Source organism: Odocoileus virginianus, chromosome 2 (assembly GCF_023699985.2).
Source record: "Odocoileus virginianus isolate 20LAN1187 ecotype Illinois chromosome 2, Ovbor_1.2, whole genome shotgun sequence".
NCBI lineage: Eukaryota > Metazoa > Chordata > Mammalia > Artiodactyla > Cervidae > Odocoileus > Odocoileus virginianus.
The window spans coordinates 12,991,700-13,000,517 of record NC_069675.1 but is presented as its reverse complement, the minus strand read 5'-3'; the positions used below and the strand labels follow the sequence as shown (position 1 = coordinate 13,000,517).

The 8,818-nt window shown below is 37.3% G+C and overlaps 1 protein-coding gene across 2 annotated transcripts in view; it reads left to right on the top strand.

Moving 5' to 3' along the window:
• Positions 1 to 491: 491 nt before the first annotated feature.
• Positions 492 to 8,818, top strand: part of ZNF638 (zinc finger protein 638) — an 84,686-nt gene continuing 76,359 nt past the window's right edge. Inside the window, exon 1 of one of the 2 annotated variants that reach the window (XM_070476406.1) lies at positions 492 to 595. The gene's annotated coding sequence lies outside the window, so the exon portion shown is untranslated. Of the gene's footprint in view, positions 606 to 8,818 lie in introns of both variants that reach the window. The other variant, XM_070476404.1, reaches the window with a different exon arrangement.

Sequence of the window (8,818 nt, the reverse complement as noted above, 5' to 3'; positions counted from 1 at the left end):
GTTTAACAACTCAAGAAAGGATCTTTACAGCTTTTAGCTCAATAAGATTTAATTGAATTCAAATTTCCTGACATTTGCAGTGGCTATGATATACCTCGCATTATTGCAAGTCTGTATCTATTTCTGTATCTCTATATAGAGGATAAAAGGCAGGCAAAGCATTATAATATCCAATGCCAGCTGAATACTGTTTATTTTAATGTATTATTGAAGGCAAAAATGATCAGGGAAGACTTCATGGAGGAGGTGAGACAATGCAGGTCTTAACATATGCTCATGATTTGGACAGGACAGTATTGGACAGGCAAAGAACCGGCAGAGGCACTGATACCGGTGCCGGAGTTTTGCCAGGGATGCCTGGAGTACCACACGCGAGAGCGCCCCCTTCCGGAACCAAGTTCTTCGGGTCGGTTTCTCGTGTCTACGGGAGAGCCCTGGGCCGGCGGTACGCAGGCGCCGGCAGCAGATGAGGGCTCGCAAAGGCTCGACAGACGCGCATGCGTGCGGCTCTCTGGAGGCGGTAGCTTCTTCGGCGTCGAGCCTGGAGCCTGAGTGCTAAACTGTGGGGCGCAAATGGGATCCGGCGGTTAGTCGGGTAGGCATAGGTAGGACGGCTGCCTTGTGGGGAACAGGGGGCTGGAACGCGGGAGCCCAAAGCGTGGGGGTCCTGAGCCTTTCCTGTAAGATCCAGGCCGACTATTGTATCTGTGTCGCAGCGACTGCGCACAAAATGGCGGCGGGCTGACGGCGGGGGCGGGAGGAGATTGGGGGACCCCCGGGATGGGAAGGGAGCTTGGCTCCCCAGCCAAAGCGTCGGTTCAGCGCACTGCTCCGGAGGGCCAAGTCGGGCGCCGGGGCTAGGACCCTGATTCGGAAAGCGCCGCCTGACGCCTTTGCACTGAGCGGAGGAACGAAAACAGCCCTTTGGTAAGGCCGTGGCTGCCCCTTCCCCATCGGCGCAGGGCCGGCCGGGCCGCGCCAGGCCTGACAGGAGGAAGCGGTGGTGAGGGAGCATCGCGGAGGGAGGAACCATTCCCGTCGGGCCCGGAGGAGAGGCAGTGGAGCTCGTGCTGAGCCCATTAGCGAGCGACATTGTATAAGAAGCGTGGAGGAGAAGAACGTGTTTGTGTTTGGGGCTGGGGAAGGGGGAATTGAGGTGAAGGGGGAACGTAAGATGTAGCGGCTTGGGCTGGTCCGGGGGTCCTCTGCCTGCCTTGTGCGGGAATGAAAGCAAAGAGAATGTCATCTCAGATTCGAAGAGCTCATGAACTGCTCTGATACTTATTTCCAGATTTCTCAGAGGAATCGAGAATGCGGATCGCTAGTGATTCCTAGCTTGGGCCCGTTCTGTTCAAGTTGGGGGGAGAACGTGTAACCACATACAAGAATCCTTGAGGACAGCTGAAACAGATCTTCTATTGAGATAACTGTGAATGAGGGAGACTTCTATTATTACAAGATCTTTAATTGAACTAGACAGTGAAGGCTGCCTCAAGCTATTTCCTCTTAATCTTAAAATTTGCTCCTAGGCGAAATCTTTTGGCGAGGTGGGGGTGGGGGGGTGAATCCTGTTTTATCTGGAGAAGTTTTGAAAAAAATTTGTTATCGGGATCCGGCGATTTATGTTGGTTTAAATTCTTTTTCTAACCAGCTTTGGAATTGTGCACACACAAAAAAATTTTTTTTATTTGTTGTAAAGGGTTAATTTATTGTTCAAGGATGTCTGTTGGTTCAGATTTACAATTAAAATTGATAAACTGAAAAAACTTACAAAAATGAGTTTAATGAAATTTATACAGAAAAATGAACGCATAATTTACATTATTTCAACATAGCTTTAAATATCGTTGACGAGGTATTCTAGACTTAGTGGGCCTATGTTGTTCTTTTTATTTTTGGCAACATTTCATACACTTTATTTTGTATTCCCATACTTTGTAATATACACTTTTAAATAATTACATAATATACACTTTTAATAATATGTAATATACATATTTTATGTAATAGACACTTAAATAGTATATGCTTTTTAATAATTAAAAATTAACACGTTAATACGCTAAAATATGCTGGACCATTCCTTTCTTGATTGGTTGTTGAAACCAAGTGAGGGAAAGATAAAACAGTTGGAAGAAATCACAAAATCTCATCCGTTTTTATTACTAGCTTTATGTCACACATATCTATTACCTTGAGTATTGGTTATATTTTAGTTTTATAACTGTAATGTGTTATTTTGTTATGGAAGGTATATACAGCAGATACTCAGGTTTTAAAAATGCTTCTTGAATCAGTGATCACTTTGTATTTCATGGCTGTCTTAAAGGTTTTCTCTTGGGTGCTCTTAAGAAGGTCATCTCTGGAAATTTTGTTTTTATGTAGTGAAAGAAAATGAGAGACAAATAGTTTAGTGGAAAGAGAATAGGCTTTGGAATCAGAAGATTTGGCTTCGAATCCCAGTTTTCCTCTTACTGTCTGAGTGAGATGTGGGGTAAGTTATTTTAGTCTTCCTGAACTTTTATTTCCTTATCTGTAAAGTGGTAATAATACTGCTTCCTGCCTGGAATTATTGTGAGGGAGAAAATGTGTGAAAAGCCCCTATCCTTTGACACATAACTAGGTGCTTAATAAATGTTAGTTGTTACTACTGCAAATTTTTAAGTGCTTAGGAAGCATCTTTTGATAGAAAATTGCAACCTGTGGATAGTCCCTCTTAATAAAAAGAAGAGGCTTAAAGAATATAGGTTAAATTGATGGAATTTTGGAACTGAAAGATCATCTACTCTTTCATTAAAATACTTTGTTCATCTATAAACTTTATGTATACCTCTTTATGTATAGCTCTCTTGAAGCACGTATCAAAATTGTAACTATTTATATGATTGTTATGCTCATCTTTGTATTTGTCTCAATGCCTAGTTTGTGTTAGATACTCACAGGTCAGGTGAATGAACTCAGCTGATGGTTGCCTGAGTCTGGGTAAGAACACAGGCTTTGGGGTCCAAATCATGCTCTGTTTGCTATGACCTAGTGTATATTGATCAGGGTTTGGAAAAAAATCTGTCAAAATGATTATTAATAAAATGCTTTATATACTGAGAAATAGTGCTTCTAGTCTGGGTACCCAGTAACATATTTAGGGCTGTTTTGCAAGTAAACAAGCCACTGAATGTTGAAATGAGGTGGTTTAGAGATCCTCCAAACTGAAAGTAATTATACTTGTGGCTAAAGCCAGTAAACCCTCTTTATATTTAACTTTACTTACTCTTTCACTGCTTCAACTTGTTTATTATAGTCTGAAATTTGTGATTGAAATGAAAATGAGAGGAAGATAGGTACATGGAAAATAAGAGTAATGGAAAGGAAGAAACCTTGTTAGGGAAAAGGTGAGGTATAAAATAAAACACAACTCTAATGATGAGTGAAGATCAAGAATAATGGTTTTGTACTGAAAAGAGAAAAAAAGTTCAGGGGATATAGGAGAAGGAGTTTTTAACGGTGTGCATGTTTTGATATTTTCTTAGTGCTACCTTGGGATACTTAGGTTTTGGATTATTTTTCAACTCTTGAGCCCCTTAAATACCAAAATATATTTATTGTTACAGTCTTTAAGTTTTCATACTTTTTCCTTGCCTCATTTCCACAGTCTTCATTTTATTAAACTTTCAGGTGATTTGTTTGTTATCTCTGCTAATGAGTGAATGTGTTACCAACTTTCTATTCTTTTTAATTTCCTCACTTGTTAAAAATTTTTTTTTTAAATTAGGGAAAATTTTAAGCCTATACAAAAGCAGAGAGTATTATATAATGATGCACTCATATACTGATCACCCAGCTTCAACAATTATAATTTACAACAATTATAAGTAAATCTTATGTCTACTCTCCATCCTATTATTTTTAAGCTATTCCTGTAACATATTCCTTAACTTATAGTTCAGAATTTTTCTCTAAAATTTTAGAAAAAGACATGCATATCACACCTAAAGTAATAATGATTCCTTAATGTTAGAGATTCAGTCATTTATTCAAATCTCCCCATTTATTTCTTACACGCTACACCACCATATTGAAATTTTTGGAAATTACCTAGGTTTTAATGAAAGAATCAGACAATTACCTGCTTCTTAAGTAAAGCATTTTGTTTATTAATATAACATTTTTTGAGCCATCTGTTGCATGTCGGGGGGTATAATTTTAATCATTTTTTACATCAACATTACATGGAGTCATGGGTTAATCAGCTTGCTGAGGCTCACATTTTTAGCACTCCAGGATCAGAATTAAAGTGCTGAATCTAGGGTCTAAGTTCTTAAAAAAACACTATGCTACGTTAGTCGTAAATTTTATTTACGGGAGTTACCCAATTTTGCATGAAATCACTTGCTGGCACCCTTCGTAGCAGGGTGGGTGTCTTCAGATCAGTGGAAGTTTCCCCAAAGATCAGGTTATTATGGATTGCATAATGGTCTGACTAACAGTCAATAGTTAGGGAGTAAACATGATGTAGAAAAAGAATAGCCAAATCCAAAAAAGTGCTTAGGGCTGATTTTTTTTTTTAATCATTGCCAACTTTCTGCCTGTTGCCATACTTGCTTATAGTCCTTTTTTGACTGAGTATGTAGCTGAGATGTTAGGTAGCCCAATGTTGGGTCATTAACTATTTTTGAATGAGTTAAAATGCTGGCTGACAGGGGAATACCCTGTTTCCCTTCCCTCTATCCTTTTGCGTGCTTGAATGTGCACACACCCTTATTTTTTCCCTGAACTATTATGAAAGTAACTTGCACATACTGTACTCCTTTACCCTTCATTAGTTTATTAGTTAGTTTAGTAGTTTATTTCCTAAGAATAGGATATTTTCTTCTGTGATCACAGTACAGTTATCAGTCTCAGTAAATTTAATGTTGATAATTTTTTTTTTAAACTATTTTCTGATTTTTTTCAGTTGACCCAGTAATGTTTCTTGTAGCAGTTCTTTCTCCCTGTATTGTAGGATCAGTCCAGGATAAGGTAACTGCATTTAGTTATCATGTTTTTTTAGTCTTCTCTACTTTGGAATATTTCTATAGTCTTTTTTATCTTTTATGAGGTTGACACTTTTGAAGAATACTGTTTGCTTTCTTTTTATTTAATAGAACATTTCTCACTTTGGATTTTTTTTTTCTTCATTTTTATATGTTTCCTCTTGAGTAAATTATATGTCCCTGGCCAGAAAAATCAAGTTTCTATGTTTCCCCCCATGGTACCAGATCTAGAGATGCATGGAGTCCATCTACCGTTTGTGAATTATGATGTCTGAGCACATGTTTGGTCAAAATGTTTTTTTCCCCCTTGAACTAACTGATCTGTGGAGAGATATTTTAACACCACGCAAATGTCTTTTTCCTCAGTAAAATTTCACTCAGGAATTTTGCCTGAACCAATCTTTACATTACTATGATGGTTATACAGTGATTTTCCAATTCAGTAATTCCTCTACGTTTACAATGATTGATTGCTATGGAGATGTGGACACCTGGTTTTCTCAGTGGTTTGTAATTTATTACTGTCCAGTTCTTTATTGCTTTCTCTTATTCCATGTGTATATGTATGTGTGTGTATGTGTGCGTATGTGTGAATCACTCAGTTGTGGCCAACTCTTTGCAACCCTGCAACCCCATGGGCTGTAGTCCACCAGGCTCCTCTGTCCATGGAATTTCCAGCCAAGAATACTGGAGTGGGTAGCTATTCCCTTCTCCAGGGGGAATCTTCCTGATCCAGGGATTGAACCCAGGTCTTCTGCACTGCAGGTGGATTCTTTTACTGTCTGAGCACCAGGAAAGCCTATATATATATATATATATATATATATATAATCCTGTTTTCCACAGTGAGAATCCTGGTTCCCAGCCTCTGCTCGATTCCATGGTATATCTGAAGTTTTTTAAGAATTAATTCATCCATACCACTGCAAAAAAAAGCAAGAAAACCCAAACTACTAAAAAGAGTGAGAACTCTTAAAAGTTCTCTTTCCTCCTAAGTCAAATAGTGGGTTCATAAATTACTTGCATAGTTTTCTTTTTCCCTTTTAATGAGCTGTGTTGTTCATTTGAAAAATGAATTAGTTTGCTTTCAGTTTTAGCTTTCCCCTCTTCTTCCCCATCCTTTTTACATTAAAAAAAAAAAAAATTACATTGTTAACCTGGTTCTGAAAGTCAAAATTATATAGTAAGGTATACTCCATAAAATAGCATTTCCATTTATTTCCTTTCAGTCCTTTCTGTTACCCGTTATAGATAACCTACTTAATTGTTTCCTGGTTATCCTACTTATAACCGTTAAGCGGATATATGTGTCTTGTTTCCATTTTTTACATAAAAAGACACATGCTGTTTTCTAGTTTGTAAAGACTTTAAGGCATTTGGCATTTTAAGACGTTTGGCCAGATAATTTAGGTATGCATAATTGAAGATTTTGGATGGCATCACTGATGCAGTGGAGATGAACTTGGGCAAACTTTGGGAGATGGTAAGAGACAGGAGGCCTGGCGTGTTGCAGTCCACGGGGTTGCACGGAGTCGGACATGACTGGGCGACTGAACACCAACAAATTTAAGATTTTGGAAACCCATTCTAGGCAGATGGGAACATTTTTTGGCTCATGCACTTCTTGAGGGCACGGAGGGCAAAGATGCACTTTTACCTCAAGAACAGCTGGGTAGTAAATGTCTTCAGTATTGTATTTACCTCTTGGTCCTGCTTACCTGTTATATTGGCATTATTTTGTTTCAGTGTTTGTGCTTTCTCACTAAGGTGGTGAGTATGCTGTCAGCTGCATTTTGGCAACAGTTTTATCAGTACTTAATATTTCTCTCATTTCTAGTTTTAAAAAAATCCCAGAAAATATTTCTTTATTCCAGTTTGGACCTGGTGGTTTCTTTTGGACTAATGTGTTGTATTTTTTGAGAGTAGCAAAATAATAAGCAGAGCCACCAAAGAACATCTCAGGGGTCATCATTTATTGGGAATACTTTGTTGTCTGTAAAGAATCATTTATGTGTGCAGTATGTATATTCCTAAAAAAGAAAAAAAGCATGTGATTATACTCACATCTTGTTTATAAAAAAGGTTGTGTTCCTGGAAATAATAACTTATCAAATCATTGCTATCCAAAGTTATTAATGGCTTTCATGGTAATCTGTTTCTGATATTGTGCATTATTAGCAAGTTGATCTTCCATTTTCTTTCAGATCTGAAATCATGATGGTTACCAATCCTTTGTGAAGTTTGTGATGCCCTTCATGATAAAAACAATGTTTCTAGTTTTCTGCTTATTTTTTCTTTGTTTCTTTGGCACTTTCATTGAGGTATGCCACATTTTGGCATTTTTAACATCCAGCATGATATTCTGTATTTACACTTGTGACACCTTCAGAGTTCTGTGACTTGCATACCTTTTGTGGGACAGAGCTAAAGGTAGAAAAGAGTTGGCTGAGTGGATCTGTCTGTATATACTAGAGGAGATTAGAAGGTTGAGAACCAGTTAACCTGAGAACAGCACACAAGTGACTGGCCATTGTACTACTTGCGTTGTTAGTAAGTGTGAAGGTAGGTTTATGTGTATTCTGAGACACAGTTGATCTGACACAGGGTATCATATCAGGTATGTGGGTATAAAACTAGAAAAGTAATGTTAATGGTAGTTTTCCTTCTGTGGTAAGGTTATAGAAGACTTTTTATTCTTTTCTGCATGTCATGAAGATGATTTTTCTTTCCTTTGGGGAGGGTGGTCATAAACAGGTATTGCTTTTTTAATAATTAGAAAAAACAAGGCTATAAAATTTAAATTTTATGTACCCAGAATCCAGGATGGAAAGAACATTGAGAGGAGTCCAATTTGTGACCTTGCCAGTTAGTTCTCAGGCTTTACTTAATTGTAAACTTGATTCCCTCGCTTACTTGGTTGTTGTAAGCTCAGATGAGATGATAAATGCCAAAATGCTTTCTAAACCACGAAGTGCTGTAAAGTTCAGGTATGGGGTTTGATATAAATCTTTTCATTATGAATCTAATTGAAGCCATTATGATCTGCCTGACTGATTTTTGGTGATGCTTTTATATTTTTAGATTTCAGACTTCTTTATCAATATGTATAAAGAAAATGAAGGATTCCTTTCCATCTGAAAGATTGTATCAAAATAGCAGGTAGTTTTTGATTGTGGTAGTGAACATGTCAGAAAGTATCTCAAGGGATAGAATGGTGAATTTTTTAATACATCAAGCTATTTCTTCATTTCTGCCTCAAGAATTCAGTTTCTCCCAGATGCTTCTAGAGCTTTTCTCGTTGACATTTTATTGGATATATCTAGTTTCAGAGAGGCATGTTCTAGTTGATAGGGCATGGGAGATAGTTTTTAACTGCTACTTGTCTTCAGGAGTTCAGAATGTTTTCTGACCATTAAATACCCTGTTTTTGAAAAATATTAAACATAAGAAAATAAAATGTTGATTTAAAGTAGCAACTAGTATAGTTCATACAGTGAAGTTTTGTGTACCTTCTTCCCCTTCCCATCCATGTATGTATACACATATGCAAAACTAGAAGAAATTCCATCAAAATATTAGTTCATTATCAGTAATGATTTTACTGGTAAGGATTTCACTTGCTGCTTTTTATTGTTTTCTTTAACAAGCATATGTTATTTATATCATCAGGAATAAAAATTCATTTTAAAGGGTGAGTATTATTTAATCACAATTGTGTTCAAAGTAATTAATAATTAACTCAGATCTCAATTCAGATTTTTCTAAGTTAGTTTAATGATGTGTTGATT